Source organism: Engraulis encrasicolus, chromosome 1 (assembly GCF_034702125.1).
Source record: "Engraulis encrasicolus isolate BLACKSEA-1 chromosome 1, IST_EnEncr_1.0, whole genome shotgun sequence".
Classification (NCBI taxonomy): Eukaryota; Metazoa; Chordata; class Actinopteri; order Clupeiformes; family Engraulidae; genus Engraulis; species Engraulis encrasicolus.
In genome coordinates, this window is record NC_085857.1 from 31,679,276 (window position 1) to 31,700,737 (window position 21,462).

A 21,462-nucleotide genomic window follows, 5' to 3' on the forward strand; every position below is an offset into this window, starting at 1 on the left:
AGTTTTCACAATATAAAATGACATTTATTGTCCAAAAACAGAAAACACAGGAAGTATAACAAAATGAAAATATATATGATTCTTATCTATTAAAAAGATACATTTCTTCCTCAAATTAAATTTTCGAATCCCTCGTATAAAATTAAAATGTACTTCTTAGTGCAAAAAACATTCGACTGAGCTATAGAACCAAGGCAGCTTTCAAACAGTATTAGTGCAATTTACTTGCAAACCTCAAGGACAAAAAAGTGAACCATAGTGCAATATAACATAAAATATAATTTAACAAAAAAACGTAAACACAAAATTGAAAATTACTTAACACTTACTTAACCCTATCCAGACCGGGCTTTTTTTGGCATTCCTGGGACCGGGGGTGGGGTGGAGGTGGGGGGCTCTTTTGACCCCCCCCCCCCTCTCATAACTTTGGAACCGAATGGTGTATGACCACCAAACTTGGAGGGGATGATCTTCAGCCCAAAATCTATGAATGACATCAGTTTAGTGTCGTTATTGTTATTTCCTGATTTTTATTGCCCAAATGTCACCTTAATGTACTTTCATCTAACTTGGGTAATGCACATCAATTTTGATTATTATATGAATCAGACCACTTCAAATGTTCACAAGGGTGTCTGATGCTAATGAAAATGTAAAAAAATATGAAAAGTGATGATGACGAGACTTAGACAAAGTCTGTTCCCATAAGTCCCATCACTCGGCAGCCATCTTGGCTACGCCTCAAACTGACTATTTGAGATTAGTCAGTGATGGGGTATATAAGAATGAATGGGGGAAATAATGTTGTGTGACAGTGGGACAACACAGCGATACACAACTCATATGGTTGGAATCACAATGAAAAACTGGGTTTAATGGCCGTCTTAGAATGACCGAAACATGAAAGTAACACTTTAAAACAGCGTTTTTCTTTATGCTATTTTTGATCTGCGCATGCGCCACATTCCACGACAACGTTCTGTTTTGCGGCAGGTGGGAGCAAGTTGCGTGGACTTCACCTCTTCCGGCCGGCTGTCAAACGGGCATCCATTCTCCGGTCATCGTACAGAAAAGACACTGGATTTATTTTCTGATAGCCAAAGCAGTAAGCACAATGGTCGTCCCTGCTCATCAGTAATAAAAAAAAAATAGGCTATTGAATAAATTAATGATGTAGGCTAGCCTGCCTCAAAATTGGTGTTTTAAACTGTGATATCATGTTGTTGCCTAAACTGATAATAGCTATGAGGTGAAAAATATAAGAAAAAAAAGCTCAACTGATCAAAGTGCAGACTTGCTCCCGTTTTGCTTTTTCTTTGTTTTCAACCATAAGAAAAAACACAACTGCTGTGCACATGTATGCACACGGCCGTTTTTGTTTCCGTGATTATATCTGTCCCTTTGTCTTGCACCTACATTTTGGATGGGCGCAGAAAGGTGATTAATGGTCGAGTTGCGCTCTCTGCCCAATTCACAATGAAGTTTCCACGGACGGCAAACAAACCACATGGCCGCCAGCAAACAAACCGATTAGGTACGAGCAGTCGTAAAGGTTTACGTTTGCACTTGCGTCGAGACGATTGGATAAGTGACAGCGCAGCTCAGCAAGCAATTGGCTCTCGTTACCGGACAGGTGGGAGTGACGCCGGCAAACGCCATATTCGCGTAGCCAAATGCTCTCGTTCATTCCTATGGAAGGTTTCATGAGTGATTCGTCTCGTATAAGACCGTCTCTGACTGAGATCAGTGATTTTTGGTCAGGCGTACCTGTCAGAAAACGGTTGCCATGGCAACAACAAAACTGAAAAACCTAATCTTTTGGTATCACATTTTAGCCAACTTAATTTTAGGAAAATTCATAAAGTTTCGTAGTCATAGCTTTAGTCATTCAGGAGTTATACGACATCAAAGTTGGTGCGGGCACTTTTAGCCCTCCCCCCCCCGGTCTGGGTAGGGTTAACATTGCTTAACAATATGAAAATGAGGTAGAATGAACAAACCAAGTTCAATGCACGTTCATGGGAGGTTTTTAGCCAGAAAGACAAGCCTGTCTACATTATCCGGCTTCAGTGCCGCCCTGTGGCACGTGACAATATTGCCACCAGTGCTGAAAGCCCTCTCTGATGGAGCACTGGTGGCCGGAATGCACAAATACTTCCTTGCCAGGCTTGCCACTCTTGGGAAGTTTGGCTCATGCAGCCTCCACCAGTCTAACGGGTTGGCCTCCCCATCAACCTCCAGTGCATGCAGGTAGCTTTGGAACTCAATCTCAATGGCTTCTCTGTCAGGGCGAGCAGCTGGGCCGGGAATGGAATCCTTTTTGAAAAAGCTGCCCAGACTGCGCTTCATCCGCTTAGCCTCGACAACTTCAGCAGCATCAGTGCTGCTATGTGGTGGTGAATGTGTGGATGATGAAGCTTGGGTGGATGGTGATTGTGCCTGTTTTTCCAAAAGGGCCTGCATTTCTGCCATTGCTTTTGCTTTGATGTAGGCTTTGCGGTTGTCTGCAACATATGCCATCTTGAAGCGTGGTCGACCAGGGAGGCCATATCCAGGAGGTCGTCGGTGGCAGGATCATCATATTTGTCATTCAAGTATTGCGGAATGCCCTCCTTTATACGCTTTGTTACTGTGGTGTCATCCTCTGCGGCAGCCAGAACTGTGGTGTTGAGGAGATGAAGCACCGGTTTTAGATATGACACACTGACGTATTCTTCACCAGACAGTGCATCAGTAAACTCCACGAGAGGACTCAGGGCCCTGTTGACCGATTCCAAGCCATCAAGGTCCTGCCAAGATGGAGCCAGGTGCCTGGTTTTTTATCCTCTTTGAGGACCTGTGTAATGGCTTTCTCTTGCTCCAGCACTCGCGCGGCGATCATCTGTTGACGCGACCCCCATCTTGTTGGCGTCTCTGTGATTAGGCGATGATGAGGCAGGTGCAGCTCAGCCTGAGCTTTGGCCAACGCCTTCCTCCTCTTGTGTGTGTAGGAAAATGCACTGACGATCTTCTTGCACACCCCGACCGCACGCTCAATCTCGGGTAGCTTCACACTCGCCTCTGTTAACAAAACATATATAGAGATATATTTAGAATAAGATATATTTAGCCCAGCACTAGTTTAAACAAACAAATAAATAAATGTACTGTAAATCAAGATATGGGCCTAAATACAAGCAGGGTCATTCTACATGAAATCAGACACCTTTTCCTGGTATTTAATTTGTAATATTTAAGGTAATTCTTCATGAATAATATTTCCTAATGTGGAGTGTTTTAGTCAATACAGGTTGTGCAATTTGCAAGACACAAACACAAATTTGTGAAGAGACACAAACTCACACAAATTAAAGCATGTTTATAAAATTGTCTGTGATCGTGGAGGATACATGGATGGCATAGGCCTACTGCCCACCTTATTCATGCTTTCTTCCATTTATCACTTAGGCCTACTATTTGTGCCAGATTGGTAGGCTATACAGAACAGCATCACTTCATGATGTTCTGCTTTTTGGTGCTCTACTCTGCCTTATTAGTTAACACTAGAAAACAACATTTTTATTTTTTTATGATTATGAAAATATGAAGGATATATTTGGCATGACATATGATGTTAATGTTAAGTTGATCATTGGTCAACTTATTTTTTTTTCATGACAGTTATAGCTTCATATTTCAAGCACAAAGTGAGCTTATTTTTGCAAACCAAAAAAATAACCTTACCTATGGCCAGATGCAGCCTGTGTCCGAAGCACTGGAGGCGGGTCCAATCGTTCAAGTCGGTGGCTTTCACGACGTTCGCGCCATTGTCAGTCGTTATGCACGCTTGCAGCCGCTCATCAAGTCCCCAGGACTCCAGCGCTTCCCTCAGCCCTTGGGCGATCAAGGTCCCCGTGTGGTCGTCGGGGAAATAGGACGTCTGGAGACACTTGCTGTGGAGTTTCCATTCATCCGTGATGTAGTGCACGGTGAGGCTAAGGTATGGGTCCATGGTCCTACTTGACCATAAATCCGTGGTTGTTGCATAGTGTTTCACTTGGCAGAGCTCCTGCTCCACTCGCCCACGGACCTCCTCATGCAGGTGAGGCATTTCCACTTCAGAGAAATATTTGCGACTGGGGATGTCGTATCGTTGGTCGAGCGTCTTGACCATGTCTTTAAACCCTTGTCTTTCCACCACCTGGAAGGGTACCATGTCCCTGCACAGATGCGTGGTGATTGATCTGGTAATGTCAATCCACCGCTTGTTTTTCCTGTCATAAGGCGTACCTTTAGAAAATGCCTGAGCGATGGATTGTTGTTTAGCTTTAGTTTTACCTATCTCTTCCGAGGGATGCGCTCTCTTTCCGCCAATATCCCGTTGTCGGCGTTGACTGGCTTCATACTCCACAACGTGTTTCGTGCGGAGGTGGTAAAACAAATTACTAGTGTTGCCTTGTCTCGCAGTTACCGACGCCCGGCATACCTTGCAGATGATGTCTTCTTGCTTAGTGTCCGACACTCTAAAGCCAAACCATTCCCAAATGACGGATGTTGCGCCTACTTTTTTAACCAACTCCTCCGGAGCTGCTGCTGCTAGTATGTCTTCAGCGTTCGCCGCCATGGTCGTTGTTGTCGCTCTTCCTCTTCGAGGCAGCAGAGCGGAAGTTCCAAATTTTGCGCTACTGCCATCTACAGTTATGAATTATTATTATGAATATGAAATATTGCGGTTGACGGTATGGCAACAAATCTCTACCGTTGGTCAATAAATACCGTGTAAGGTAGTCTACCGTGCATACCGCGCACTCCTAGCATGCATGCACTTCATACTCGTAGTTAAATTGTGCATACAGTCTTTCCCATCATATTTTTTAGTTAAAATGTATCTGCACATCCTGTGACACAGCAAATTCCATGTTCAAGTCATGTTACGCTATACATTAATGGTGTATGTGGGTCAACTGTAATACACATTTGAAATGATCTCGCGGGCTAAATAAAATGGTTCAAATTTGGCCCCTGGGCCTGAGTTTGACATCCCTGGCCTAGATTCTACTGTAGTTAGAGAAGTTGGGTACCGTGTGTGCGTGAGTGAGTGAGTGAGAGAGCGCGCATCTGCTGTGGTGCCGCTTGTCTTCTGTGCTTTCCCAACGAGTTTGTATCGTTCAAATGTATTTGTCTACAAAACAAATATAGGTAAAACGACATGGAAGAGCCTTTTCCCCACCGTCTATTCCGTGCCCAGTGCTTTAGTGGGGTCGTAATAGGCTCAGTCATTTCAAATTGATGTTAAAGTTTGGTTTTCACTTCCAAGTTGAAGTTTAGGGTCTATAGAACAATTTGAGTTCGAGTGTCGAACACACAGATAACAAAATGGCCTGCGGGGGGCGCTCTAAAATATATAAACTGCTATAATTTTTGATTAGTTAAACCAAATTTAACATATGAGGTATGTATGGATTCAGCATGAAGAGGAGAACCCGGTGGGCTAAATAGTTGGTTACCAGATTAAAGACACACTATGTAATAAACACACTTTTAGCCAATGGACAGCTAAATTCTGGCATTTTATAAGATAAAGGGTGGAAATGCCCTCCAAGTTGCAATGAAACATAATTTATTGTTTCAATTTATTGTAAATAAAGCCTGGGTTATCACTTAACTTGATTTGTTCAGAATATCCCTGAAGCACACATATACTTAAGATACATATAAACAAATATAGCTGCATAAAGCCTATGTGATATTTAGGACCCAACTTGCAACTTTGAGTATATCAATTTAGGATCATGAGTACCAGCTTTTTTTCAATCAAGCCATCATTTTATTCACAATTTAAACACTTTATATCTGGAAGAAAGTAAATCAATAATAATAATAATAATAATAATAATAATAATAGTAATAGTGATGATGATGATGATGATGATGATGATGATAAATACTATGGGGAACATCATTTTTTCTTGCATTCAAAAAGTAAACAGAAGACCATAGGGCTAACATTTATTCCAATACTCCACTCTACAATAACTATGACAGAGAACACATGCAAAAACAGTCAGTGGTCAGTCTTAGAAATTGTATGTGCACTTGCACAGACGTGTGCACTTTAACTCTGCCTTCATGCACTTGCACCGAGATCTGGCAGGTCTATTTGTACAACTACAAAAACAGCTGCACTTCACCTCTAGTTGGAAAACATCTTTGGCAACTGCATTGCTTTGGTAGTGTAGTCCAAATCTGGGAACTGTTCATTTGTTACCAGATTGGCAGGCATTTCTGGAAAATGCAGATAATAAGAACGGTTTTCATTCCTGTCAACTACGCTGGTAACAAATGGACAGTTCCCAGAGCAGATGATTGTGTCTACCATGTATGAAATAGTCCTATAGTATTATTTAGTATGCTTGCCAAAGGAATCTGCTTGCCCCCAGCAAGCACACTAATACTACTCCAACAGTTTATTTAGTATGCTTGCGGGAAAGCATATTAATGGTTCATCATCAGTTTATTATTATTATACATTTTTCCATTCACCTCGGCATATGGGAATCGTCATTCATTAGTACGGCGGCTTTGAATCGTTGCAGCGTTTGAGATAGAGACACGGTTCGAGTGCCAAAACGAACGGCTCGAAAAGGTCTCAGGGTGGAGTATTTTTCGCTGGCCTACCCCCTTTCATTCGTTCACCAGACTTGTTTTTCCTCAGTTTTCCCCCTAATTGAAATGAATGGTAGAATGGTCAAGATGATAATGTCACAAACTGTGGCAGTTAGAGTGAGAGGTGACCTGTCCTGGGGTTTTTGTATCAACTAGGTAAAGGCATTGTCAGAGAGGTATTGGCTCTGAATACAAACTGTGTGAAGATCATAAGCCAACTCTTAAAAATGTTTCAAAGAGAGCAGCTTTAAAATCCCTATGATGTGACCTCATTCACTTACAAAAAAATGTGTGAACAGCTCAGCGCATAGGCCTGAATATGTCCATTTTTTGACTGAACCATTTGGCCAAGAAAAGTGATCTCAGCTTTGACATGAAGAGCAGGTTTGTGCCATTTGTGTGTCAATATCATCTGACAACTTGCAAAACTTTTGGAGATATGACAGCGTAAAAATAAGGCTGCACATATTACTCAGCTATTGACTGCCAAACTGTCACCTTTAGAATCTTCAGTCATACACACACACACACACACATGCAGCCTTGTAGAACTTTAGACCTCTGCTGTCAGTACATGGCAGTGGCCTACTGGGTAGGGTGTTGGTCTGTCAGAGGGTTGCAGGTTCGAATCCCACCCTTACCTCTCCCTACCCACCCATTGCTGAAAGGCACCTGAAGCATCTCCATACATGCACGCACACACACACACACATCTCTCTCTCTCTCTCACAGACACACACACACACACACACACACACCTCTATCTCTTTCCCTCGTGTTTCTGTGTGTGTATACAACAGCTCTGTGTGTGTGTGTGCATAATCCGCAAGCATACCAATAGCATTGTCTCTCCGGAAATGCAGTCTTATTATTATTATTATTATTATTGTTATTATTGATTTATTTTCTTCCAGATATAACGTTTTTTTGTGATTTTATGTGTGAATAGAATATGGCTTAATCGAAAAAAGTTGATACTCGTGATCCTAAATTCATAAACTCAAAGTTGCAAGTTGGGTCCTAAATATCACATAGGCTTTATGCAGCCATATTTGCGTATAAGTATCCTAGGTATCTTTGTGCTTCAGGGATATTCTGAACAAATCAAGTTGAATGATATACCAGGCTCAATTTACAATAACTTGTAACAATAAATGATGTTTCATTAGAACTTGGAGGGCATTTCCACCCTTTATCTTAAAAAAACCCTGAATTTTGCTGTCCATGGACTAAAAGCGTGTTTATGACATAGTGTGTCTTTAATCTGGTAACCAAATACTTAGCTCAGCAGCTCCTCCTCTTAATGCTGAATCCATGCATACCTCATATGTTAAATTTGGTTAAACTAATAAAAAGTTATAGCAGTTTATATATTTTAGAGCGCCCCCCGCAGGCCATTTTGTTGTCTGTGTGTTTGACACTCGAACTCAAATTGTTCTATAGACCATAAACTTCAACTTGGGAGTGAAAACCAAACTTTAACACAAATTTGAAATGACTGAGAAAAAAGGCACATGCCTACGACCCCACTACTGTTTTTGTGAGGGCTTTCACTTCACCATTTCGCCTCGCCTTTGAACTTGCATGAAACACTCCCTGGCGTGATATTCAAAGGCGTGCGTGTGTGTGTGTGTGTGTGTGTGTGTGAGAGAGAGAGAGAGAGAGAGAGAGAGAGAGAGAGAGAAAGAAAGAGAGACAGAGGGAGTTTGAGTGTGAGAGTGGAAAGGGGTACTAGTGTGTGTGCCCGTGATGCCAGAAAGAGAGAGAGAGAGGGGGGGGGGGAGGGGGGGTTGGGCGCATCTTCCTTTGGTCCTTTCAGTCATTCAGCCAATCCTGTCACGTCTTTACATCTGTCAATTAACTGAAACCACAAACCAACCCATGCATTTGAAAATATTCTAATACTGTACAGCATACAACACATTGACAGTTTTAAAAATTGAATAACTTTCAAACACTACTGACCTCCTCTACAAGCTTTGCCCATATAGCTTTATCCACCTCCATGTGGCGTGAAGTGACTGGCTTTGGAGGTGGGATGATGGCCACAATGTCATCAAAGATGTACCAGAGTATGTCATCTCTGGCGGGCCAGAAAAATCGATTTGTCCCAATTTTGGACAATCTGCGGACCTTCACATGTGTTTCATCAATTTCCTCGATCACTCCAGGATATAGATCAGCATCGTACCTCAGGATGCACCAATGGCCAACTGCTTCTGGCTTTTGCCACTCTTTGTCAGTGGTTGGAGTTGCTGTGGATGTTGCTTGAACTTCCCTGTTGAAAGTGAAAGACCTTGCATCGAAGCAGCTACAGCGTAGATTTTGTGCTGCTGTGCATAGGCAGCTTACATCTCGATATACTAATTCTCAATGGGCAAGAGTCACTGCCTGGTGCATTCTCATGGTGCCTGGAAGAGGAGGCAGATCCTTGGGCATGGCAAACACAGCGTCGTCAATGACATCTTCATCAATGAAAAATAACTTCACTGACGTTCCACTTTTCTGAAGGGCATGGAACAGCTCAGATGCGCCAGGAATGTCGGTTCCATTACAGACCAAACTGTCAGCTCTCCTCTTCAGTGCCCCTCCTATGCCATCAGGGGCGCACTTGCCATGACTGGCCTCAAAGTAATTCCATGTTCCTGCCTCAAATCCTCTTCTGAAAAGCTCAGTGCTAAGCATGAACAAGTTGCCCCGCTGCCTGTATTGAGTACAGGGTCCATCGCTGTAAAAATGCACTGTATTTACATCAGGATATGTACTCCGCACATGGTCTAGCACCGGAGACAAGTGCTGCCAGATTGCTGGGGGGCCTTTTTGTCTTGAGGAAGACACTGAGCAGAATGAGACTGGACTGGGGTTGCAATGGACGTAGAGCACACCTGTGTGTAACGTGGCTTGCTGATGTGAGGCTCCAAAATGCACAGCTTGAATTTCAGTGCTGTATTTACAGGTGTAATTTTCAGAGAAGTCCACATGAATTAAACATTCATGGGACTTCAGGTTTGTTCTCAATGACCTGTAGTGGTTGTACTGGTGCTTAATGTTGAATGCATGCCTGGTGAACCTGTGCAGGTGGAGGTTCAGCTGCTCCAACAGGGGGGAGCAATCGCTATTCCGACATACCGCTATTCCGACATACCGCTATTCCGACAGCCGACATACCTTAGGGTTAGGGTTAGGGTCAGGGTTAGTGTTAGGGTTAGGGTAACTGTATGCACTCTCCCTAAACTGGTAAAAGCTGAGCAACGTAGCACAAACCAAAGAAATTGCATAACTCGCGCCGGTATTCCGACAATAGACATCAATGTCGGAATAGCGACATGTCGGAATAGCGCCACGTAACCCCAGCAGGCCCTCCACAGTGGCCCTGTATTCTACTTTCATGGTGACCTTTGAAGATTTGTTAGGGTCAGACTTAGGGTGACAAGCTGTCCGGACTTCGGCCGGACAACCCCGCCCCTTAACTTTCTAACCTAGCGTCCTCGCGCGCACCCATTGCTTCGACTTGCCGAATCCCCGCCTCCGTGGAGAAAACAGTGAAGTTGGCATTCTAAATTGTAGGCAGAAATCAGGGAACAGCGCTGCCATCTTACCTCAGACTAACTCAGCTGCCAACAACAGTTTTACTTGTAAAACAATATTTTTTGGGGGAAGGATTTTCGCATTTCACTCACTCCGATAAAGGAGTCATCAGTACCACTAACTTAATATTGTATCAGAGACGGCAGGTTACGATAGACAAATCCTTCCGTTGTTGTCTGTGTAGGCTGTTTCATATTTTTTTTTAAAATGTATTTTGGGTAGTCATGCATTCGTAATTAATTTGATTTACTTAACTCAAAATTGGTCAGAAGTCTGTTTATCAGCGGTGTTTTAAGGGAGGCAAACCGCTTCTGTCAACCTTTTTTTTTCATGCAGACGCTGGATAACCAACAACACGAGCTCAAAATACAGACAGCGCCCGTGCAGAAAGACGTTTCTTTGCCCTGTTTGTAAAGTTGTGAGAACCCTCGTATCGTTGTAAAGGCATTTAGGTCTGGGGTTATATCTGGAGTAACATGGCGGCCGCAGATATCGGAAAGCGACCGACTGTCAAGGTCTAGTTTGCGTGAATGACGTTGCCTCGCATCTCGAGGCCATAAGCAAAAGGCTAGGAGGAAAGGAAAGACAAAGAGAGGGACACACGAACGTCGTGAACAGGTCGTAAAAACGGACCGATGGCCACCCTAGTCAGACTTGTGTTCCCTGTCCACCATCGCCCACTGGATGTAACTAGCCTCACTCTCTGCTTCGTAGGCGGTGGACACTGGGACACAGAGGTCTTTACATTCTCCACAGTTTCCATACATGCAACTTTTGCTGTTGGCTTTCAACTGGTGGAGCTTGTGGACAATGAAGATCAGGTTTTCATGAAGTTTACACATGCAAGTTTTACGGTCGCTCATAGTAGGGGCCACAACCCAGAATGGGCGCAGGGAGTAAAACATTGAGTATGAAAGAGATCTGTGTTCGGAGACAAATTTAAGATGCAGGTTTTTTAAGCTGTCCACTAGGAAGCGCTTCTTCTTTTTTTTTTTGTTCAGCCTGATGGTTTGTTTCTTGCCGGTTGTCATTCGGCTCACATCATCCCTTTCATAAAAATCCCTCACCATGGCCACAACATGACTCGCCATCTTCCTGCTCTTCTTCCTTGTGTAGGTGTACTCATGGCTCCCAGTCTTCCACCGTGTCTTGGAAAATCCCAGTGTGGCTTGGGCAAGGCATTGCATGCGGTACTTTTTAATGATGTTTCCTGTGACCACAGGTGATATGATTTCTCTCTCTTTCTCTCCCTTTTCACTTCTGTACTTCTCAGCAATATTTTCAACCAAGGCCTGATGGAATAGTAATGTTTTTTGGATGGATGATCGTGGGAGACTTTCCATTTGTCTCCTGACTTTTGTGCGGGGTGACTCATGTTTTCTCACTAATCTATGGAGCTTTTTTTATATTTTTCTTTGCTACGCGTTTCTTTTTCAAGAAGCTCTTCTAATTGGGTAATTCTCTTATCCTTCTTCTTGTTTGTCTTCTTTCGCTTACGCTGTCCATCACGTTGTCTAAAACACAAGTACATATCTGTCAATACACAGTCAATAGTGTTGTATTACATGTATAGGTTAGACTGCTTTGTTTTGTACTATATTTATTTAAAAATGTGAAATATATGTATTACAACAAAAGTTACTTAGCTAGGAAACTGCACATACAAGATTACACACCGTATAGGTTTCTACTCAGTACCTGTCCAATTCCACTTCCCTTACCCTCGGGCCACAAACACAGAAGAACAATAGACTATAACTAGAAATGCATTCTCACAGAAAATGCTGGAAGCGGGCTTGTCTTTTGGGGCAGAGATGAAACAAAGTACTATTGAGTAAACAAAGCTAAAAGAAATCTTGGAAAAACTCCATCCACCCAGTCAGAAGTTATGGGCCAAACAATTCAGCCATCTTGGATTCAGCCATCTTGAAAGTGTTTTTTTGGGGATATACTAAATGACATACATGGTATTTTAAGTTGGCTAAGGAACACTGCATATGATATAATTTTGAAAATCAACATGGCTTCGAGCGGGATTCGAACTCACAACCTCCATATCTGTAATCCAGCCCCTTTGCCATTGATATTAAATGACATACAATACATGATATTTGAAGTTGGCTAAGGAACACTGCATATGATATCATTTTGAAAATCAACATGGCTTTGACTGGGGTTCGAACCCCCAACCTCAATATCTGTAATTCAGCACATTTGCCATCCATACTAATTGACATACATGGCATTTTAAGTTGGCCAAGGAACACTGTATATGATATAATTTTGAAAATCAACATGGCTTCGGGTGGGATTCGAACCCTCAACCTCCATATCTCTAATCCAGCAGCATGCATTCCCATTATGCCAAGCAGCTAGCTGTCATGCACAGTCCAGCAAGACTATATCACATTGCATTGAAGAGCTGAACAATAGACTTCTAGAATGGCTGCTCACACCTGCTCGTTAAGAATAGAATCTTGAGACAGTGGCAGTTAAGATGGAACCCTTCATTGGGAGCACCTGTTCTGATACTAACTGACAGTTAGTATTGAGCCTTAAACAGGGGAGAGAATGAGAATGAGTTTTTTGTCTTTACAACATCGTTGTAAAAAAACTAAAAGGAGTTGGCACGTGTCCTTTTCACAGATCGGAGTCATGCTTGTGATCTCTTAGGGCCAAAACATACCAAGGCGGAACGGAACGGTCGCAGGACGGACGCGGTCTTCCTGCTTAGTTTTGGCCGGCGTGCTTTTCTCTGCCTTGCACACTGACAGCGTCGGCGTGCGCGGCCAGTCCTATTCAAAACCCTAGCCACAGCCAAAGCTAGCATGCTACTTTGCCATTCATTTGAATGAGACACCGCCGGTCGCCGGCGTGAAAAATACGCTCGAGTTCTATTTTCCAAATGCAGCGCGGCGCGGAGCCGGCTCCCGCGCCGCTGACGCCCGACTACCGCCGGTTGGTGTGTAAGGACAGATAGGTTTCAATGTATTTTCACCGACGCCGGTAAAAAACGTGGCCGTTCCGCGACGCTTTACCGCCTTGGTGTGTAAGACCCCGTACAGTCTTTGAATGAAGTTTATAGGTTAAAGGGTTCAGGCACAAATGGACCTCCGTGTGGGACATGCGCTGATCTCTTGAAAAATGCATTTTTGGAAAGACTGGGATTCTCCATAGACCTAGGCCTGTTTTTTTTTACAAACCTGCCATTTAAAAAGTATTGGGAGTTGGGAGATGAAACTTTGACAATTTGGAGACATCCCATAGAGCTCGCTAACAACGCGCCAACTAAACTTCTAGGTGAAAGTGTTGATGTTTTATGACCGAAAAAGCCTCCTACACTCTAATCTTTAGAGTGGCGGAACTTTGGTTCATGGAGGTTCCACCACTGTTTTCAATGGGGACCCAGGCTTTAACAAAATCGCCAAAAACGGGAAAACGACAAGAGACACGGAGAAGCCTATAACTATACGCGATCTCCAAGCCGAGCCGGTCGTTTTAGTGTTTGAACGGTGTCTCTATCTCGAAAGGCCTAGGAGGAGATCCATTTTCTATTTTTGCTGCTGCCCTGCACAAGAACGATCAATAAATAGATAATAAAGAAACAGGATTTAGAGATTACTAATAATCGGGCCTTGCTCTGCAAGAGCAATGCTCTGCATGGTCCTTGCTCCGCAAGCCCGCTTAATAATAAGAAACAGGACTTAGAGATTACTATAAACGGGCCTTGCTCTGCATGGTCCTTGCTCCGCAAGCCCGCTTAACTAAACCTTGATGAGCTGGGCTGTACATGCGCTGACTCAGGGCCTTGTGGAGGAGCGACAAGGTCCTGTCCTGCTCTTTCCCTCTTCTTTGACCTATGGTAGGCCTCCCTCCACTTCCTGCAACGCATTCGCTGCTCTCTGGGACTCTGATCTGATATGTTTGTCTTTCAGATCTCTTTTGTACTTGTTTGACTCTTTGAGGGTACTCTGGTCTCCTCAGTGGGTCTGCATCTCGCCGAGCTCGATAGTGCCTCTGCTTTTCAGCAGCACTGAGTGGTGGCTGTTTTCCCTGCAATTATGATTCACATGACTCATTTCAAATAACAACCTAAATCTCACTAACTTCAGTTAAATGTATTTCAAATGTATGACATTATTAGCCTGGCTATGGTGACTACAACATTCTCCCAAGCTTAGTCTGGTCAAGTTGCTATTCTGGAGCATTCCAGAGGGAGAGCTAAATATCAATGCCTCTGTATAGGTCGGCTATGGAAATATACACTCATAAATATTATAATATCGATTAATATGCTATTGTAAAACATCTCTATATGTTCATGTCTTTCTTCATTATATTATTTTCATTAAGATGAAACAGACACTCATTGCTGTTACCATAACACATTGTTATTTTGAGTAACAGCAATTAGGGTAACAGCAATGAGGAATTAGCAAGAAATTAGCAATTGTGTGAAATCTGACCACATGGCATCCATGCTAATACTTTTTTTTGCACAGAGCACATTCTTCACATTTAAGTGAACATTTTACTTTTGTTGTCATCAAACACTACCTAAAGATAATTAAGGTAACATGAAAGAGTTTTTAGATTCTTTTAAAAATNCAATTAACTCATTGGCTGCCAGCCATTTTCATAAAAGGGTAACCCAGAGTGCCAGAGATTTTTCAGCATTTTGGGTGTTTTTTGGAGGCTCACAGAAAATTGAGTTCTGTGTCTATGTCAACACCATACCTATCAAAACACAGATTAGACGCTCATCTGTCATCAGAAAAAAACGGTGTCTCTCTACCCCTTTCCGTTCTTTCATAATCATCTGTTGAAAATAAGTGGAATTCGCCAAAATGCTGCTTTCTAGCCAAAAAGCTGAGAAAACGCCATTTGAAGTTGACCTATAATTGCAAGTGTTTTTGCTCATAATGACACCGTCCTAACAACTCCAAACCTATCAGATGCTATTACAGAGTCTCCTGTCATCTGTAGCCAGAACAAAAGATCGTTTGTATGGTCTTTTCAACCTAATACTGTACTGAAATATAACGGGATGGGCTTGAAAACAATAGTGTTTTGGTTTGTTGCTGGCGCGCACAATGGATCATGACAGCAGGTGCATGTAACTCATGTGAAATACTAAACTCAGAAATACTGTCTCATAGTCCCTCTGTTTAGCATGTAGTCCTCTCGTTGTGGATCAAATCACAGCTGATTTGTTTCCTCCTGTACCTTGTGAACTGGGAGACAGGCAGGCAGGCAGCACAACTTAGCTTACTGCTGCTTCTTTGGCAGAGCGGACAATTTGCAGATTGATGATTACTGTCATCATGTTTCTGCTATCTTGTCATATATTGTTCAATGAATTTTCTTTTGATAAAGTACTGATCACATATCCAACATTTCACAAGCCGATTGGAGTGGGGAAGGCTAGCTGGTCTGAGGCTAAGTGCAATGCTTTCTCATGTGAGCTGAATGTGTCTGACCAGACACAAAGGCTAGCCTACTCTGTTCCAAGAATCTGCAACCCCCCTGTCTTTTTGATGATACAGTAAGCTGATCATACTATACAGATCCATAACTGCAACTGTAGAATGAGTAAAAATAGTTGACTTACCAAGGCTCCTTTATTTAGGCTTAGTTGTAAATTGTTAGCGATTTCGTGCTAGCTAGCTAGCGTAGCAAACAATAGCCAAACATTCCCAACTGAGGTGACCACTAGTCCCGTGCATTTTCCTGTTAGATGATCTTTTGTATGCATCATCCTGATGTTGTGTAGGCTGATCACATTATCCAAAATGAAACAGTTGCCACACAGATCATCTCTGGTTGAACATGGTGTATTTTGGGCAAGCTAGTTACAATGCCTACTAGCTAGATGGCAACAGGGGGGTGTATTTTGGTCATGAGAGGAAGTTTTTTTTTTGTCAGGCTCTACTAAAATCAGTAGAATACCTGTGTTAAAATCAGAGGGCAAGAAAGTAGACTACTGTCACAGGTGCATACTTTCAAAAATGATTTTGCTACTTTTGCAACTTTTGAGATTATAATAGTAAAAAGGGATGTTTTTGTCTTGACATTTCCTCTTGATGTGAGCTAATGCCCTGCCCTGACTGTTCCTAAGGACACTTCTGCCACCTACAGGAACAGTTAGAACATGACTAGAGGCGTGAAATTAATACACAACATAGGTTAGACCGTCCTCAAGGCGTGGCTGTAAAAAAACGCAATTATCGGCAAGCGACGTCGAAGGCAGGGGGCGTCACTATTCGAAATGACGTCATTCGACGGCTAAGGCAGCCAATGAGTTAAAAGTATAGATGGATTATATAGTCACATATAAAGCAAAAAAAAAAAAAAACTGTTTTCGAAAGTATTTCTTTATCAATATTTTGTGGTAAAGTGTTGCACTTCACTCTGGGGACACACGAGAAAGACTATAAAATAGGGTTTTGGATACATTTTTATCATATTTAAAAAATAATATATTTACAAACTTTTCAATGGATCATGTGTAGAAAAGATTGCTTAATAATGGAATGTAATTTATTTTACTTTATTCATTGATTTTATACATTTTATTTGCTGGGGACACAAATGGCACTCTTTTGGTGGAATCACCCATATCTTTGTCCCATATCGCTTGCTGTAGCCTCATACAACCAGATGTACATGTGCATGAAAATTCCTGTGCGTATCACAAAATCTGCCACACCGTAGTGCATCATGTATCGGTCTCTATCCGCCACTGATAATGCATTGTGTAGTGTCGTGGGCAGGGTTGCCAGATGAGGCTGATGATTTTCAGCCCAAAAAATGCCCAAAATCCGCCTAGAAGCATAAAATCCCGCCCAATTGTATTGATTTCTATGGCAAAAATTGGGCAGGTTTTTCTGCTAATTGCCATTTTTACCCGCACACGGCCAGCCTATTAAGCAGCCCAATCTGGCAACACTGGTCGTGGGGAGGGAGTCTTACACACCTGCGTGGTAAAGCGTCGTGGAACGGCTGAGTTTTTTACCGGCGTCAATGAAAATACATTGAAACATATCTGTCCTTACACACCAACCGGCGGTAGTCGAGCGTCAGCGGTGCGGGAACCGGCTCCGCACCGCGCTGCATTTGGAAAATAGAACTAGAGCATATTTTTCACCGGCGGTGTCTCATTCAAATGAATGGCAAAGTAGCACGCTAGCTTTAGCTGTGGGGTTCTTTTGAACAGGACTGGCCGCGCACGCCGACGCTGTCAGTGTGAAAGGCAGAAAAAAACAACGGCCAAAACTAAGCAGAAAGGCCGCGTTCATCCCGCCTTGGTATGTTTTGGCCCTGATTTGCCTCTCACAAGACAAGCGAAATAGTCGCTAGATTCGGCCAGATTGAGCCTGCTAATTCGCTATATGATTTTTTTTGTCGCCAGAGGTGGCCAAAAGTCGCTAAATTGGCAACACTGCTCACGACCTCAGAGTACGTTTTAAAATAATTTCCTAAACAATGACATCATTGGTGTTTTACGTTTTTTCTACATGTCCAAAGGATCATCCAGACAACTTGGGACAAGACGGTAACGAATCGTTTGTTAGCAACACAACTCTTTTTGCTTGAAGAAATGTCACCCTTCATCCAACAGGTGTCCCCGAAACTCCAAAGAAATTTGCCTAGTTGTTAACAATTTCACTCCTTTTGACTACCATGGCCTGCGTGAACGACATTTACTCTCTTTATCGAGTTTCTAATTGCCCCATTTTTTTGTAAATAACATGAATAAGTAAAGTTGTCATATATCTTTAAAATGCTTATGAATGTTTATTGTACAGCTCCTTTGTTCTGTGTAATAGCAAAATAACAGAGACTAACACAAGATAGAAAGATATACAAGTTTTATATAATTATATGAATACCTTAAACAGCTTACAGATAACCAATATCCAAATTATTAATCTCATATTCACATATTTACAGACATATTGGACAAATCAATAAGGCCTTACTTACTTTTAAAAACTGTTAATGCTGGGCTATGCAAAAAAAATATGCATGGAATGATTCAGTTCAGTTCTGCCCATGCCTTCACTAGAGGGCCGTTTTGATAATTGGACAAAAGGCATGCGACAGAAAACAACTGGTCAATAGTCCCTGTGACCGTTAAAGGGAGCTCTCCGCTAATCAGGTTGTTCTCTTTTAATACATCGCTCCACGTGGAACCTGAGGCTGGCAATTTGATGGGTCTGCTGGACATCCTCTTTTGGCATGGGGTTGTTTTTGACTAGGAAAGCAGGCCTGTAAATTTTACATGGACAGATATCCTCAACAAGAAAGCCCTTGTCGACCATTTGTGGGGTTAGCAGCTTAGTGATGCCAGATCTCTGTCACTCAGTGACCCGGCATATAGTGGTGATACAAAAGTGATCACACCATGTGCCGCTATGACAATCATGGCCTTGAAGGTTGGGTGGGACTTGTACGTTGAATATACTTCACTCTGGAGAAGAAACAAGGAGGGCGACTGACAGAATAACTCATTTTGAAGAGATCCACAGCTGAATGGAGCCTAGAAGGTGATAGAGGAAGTGAGTCCAGGTTGTAATTACTGTACTAGCTGTGGAAGGGTGCATTTCGTGCTGTTAATATTAATTGTCCTTCATCCTCATTGGCATACCTTCATGTAATCTGCTTTCAAAGCCTTGTAGATGGCGTCGCAGGTCTCCGGTACAATTTTGGCCACTGTTGAATGGCCCACTCTAAACAGGTATGACAGGCTTTTGAAGCTGTCCCCTGTAAAGCGAGTTATTAACATTAGGTTCTGTCATGCTTGGAGGATATTAGCTAACATGTTTAACATTATCGTTATTATTATTGTTGTTGTTACTAGGCCTATGTGTTCTGAGTTTAACTGATTTAAACATCAGACGTGTCTTAATGTTATAGAGCCTCTAGGCCTAGGCCTATAGCATGACTGTTTGCATAAAAAAAAAAAAACTATTAAACTGACCTGTGGCCAGGAAGCGCAAGGTGATCATCAGTCTCTCTCTCGGGGATATACAATCTCTAAAATTTCTATTTTGTCTCCGAATAGCAGGGGAAATTTATGTAGTCATATTGGGTTGGGGATAGTCTTGTAAAATTAGCAAATGATAGGGGTTCCTCTATTTATAGCTCTCTGCATAAAGTGGCAAATGCGCCTAGTTGCGGTCGACGGAGTATCCACCCCCGGGTCCATTTACGTTTTTTTCGGGGTATTTTGGGGTTTTTTTTGCGATCAAGAGAGTCGCTACGGCTGTTAACAAAACCGCTGGATCCATCTCTAGTCTGACTCTGGCCGCTATGGAAACAATGTAGCCGTTGCGAGCTGTCCGTCGCAGGTGTGTGAATACCTAGTTCTAGAACGCCAGTTGCGAAGTGTTGCCAGCTTTCAGAACGTTGCAGGCAGTCTTGTCGCGAATCTTTGATGTGAACTGGCCTTAAGAGGGAGGTGATTTTTGACCATTTTCATTGAGGGGGATGATTTTAGACCACTTTCATTGGCTCAAAGAGTGTGACTTGAGAGCCCTGCTACAATACTATATAGGCTACAGATGCTTGAAAAAGTAGTTGCTCAGTGTGTTTTGACAGTTATTTTCCTGTTATTCATGTTATGGTGTGATGAAAAGGGGATGGGATAGGAATTTTTGGGTTTTTTTTATGATACAGTACTGATTTTTGTCATTGAAAAAAAAATGTTTTTTTAACTATCGGCCCCAAATATCGGTATTGGCCAAGGTGATGGAAAAAGTATCGGTATCTCATCGGCCATTAAAAAATCCGTATGGGTCGACCTCTACTGCTCATGTCCTCTTGCTCCCTCTCCTCTTCACTCTCTGGTTCCCAGGTAATCTGGTATCTGCTGTGAATATTTCCAGGACAGTGTTGCCAGATGTGTCTGATCAAATCCAGCCCAAAAGGTTCTTAAAAACTAAATTCAGCCGAATATCAACAAATTGCATTGAGTTCTATGGGCACAAATTTTTCCCATTTTTACCCGCAGACGGCCATCCCAAGTAGCCCATTTGGGCGGGTAACTGGCAACACTGCCCCAGGAGGACCAGGATTTTATCAGTAAGGCCCCTCTGATCCAAACCCCCCAGCTGAGGGATCTATGTCGTCACAGACGTCACTGGTGGGCACGTCACTGGCCATTCGCCTGCCAGCTCCTTTGCCTCCTCCTCAGAGAGGCAACTGAAGATAGATGTCTTTGTCTTCCTTTTTTTTGGCAGGTCTTTAATGACTTGTGGGAGTTTGTCTTTGCGTCCCTAAGGAAGACAAAGCACAAATTAAGAATATGCAGCACTGATTAGGTTTCATAGAATTTCACCCTGTAAGACACGGTCATGATGAACAACAAATAAACCAAAGTCACTCTCTGCAAACCTACCCCAAGCAAACCCCTGAACACATTTGCTGACATGTTCTCAGCGGCCATCCTCCTCCTGATCTCCTCCTCAGTGACTGTGGGTCTCTCAAAGCCTAAGCCAGTGTCCTTCCAAGTGTATCAGCCTAATTAGTCAATTAGTCACGCCCAGTGATTGGATATTCTGTTCACCAAGAAGTATCCAATCACTGGGCGTGACTAATTAGGCTGATACACTTGGAAGGACACTGGCCTAGGCTTTGAGAAAGACCCAGAGTGTGCCTTGTTCTTGTACCTGCGAAAGCTGAGGCGGCCTGGGACCTGAAAACTGCTTGCCATCTCTGCCCTCCCTGCACAGGCCAGGGCGATACGCCCCTTGCGCACTCAGGATGACAAGGATGAGATGACGCCCCAGCTTCCATGCTCTCAGCCTCCGGAGTAATTGGCCCAGGGAGATAGTGAAGTGGTACAAGGACCTGGGGCCTCATTTATAAAACTTTGCAGAGGAAATGCGCCAAAAGATGGCGCACGCACGAATCTCAGGATGTGCGTGCGCAAGAAAACATTCAGATTTATAAAGTATGGCGCACACACGTTCCACGTCAATTTACCTTTATAAATCCCAACTGACTCTGAAGTTGCGGCACATGTGCGCACCTGTGGACACACCCATAATTATCCATGAATATTCAGTGAAACGCCCAAAATGAATATTTATATGTCTGTGTACGGCGTGCGGAAAGCAGACGAGATAGCCTATTTACTACATGTGGAGCAAACATTTTTATTAGATAGGCCTAGAGAACGTTGGGCAATGTGGAGCAGTTAAGTTTGGGAAGTCGTACAAAAAA

General features: G+C 42.9%; 1 pseudogene; it reads right to left on the reverse strand.

Moving 5' to 3' along the window:
* Positions 1-2,016: 2,016 nt before the first annotated feature.
* LOC134445260 (E3 SUMO-protein ligase ZBED1-like) lies at positions 2,017-4,195 on the reverse strand (annotated as a pseudogene).
* Between the last annotated feature and the right edge of the window lie 17,267 nt (positions 4,196-21,462).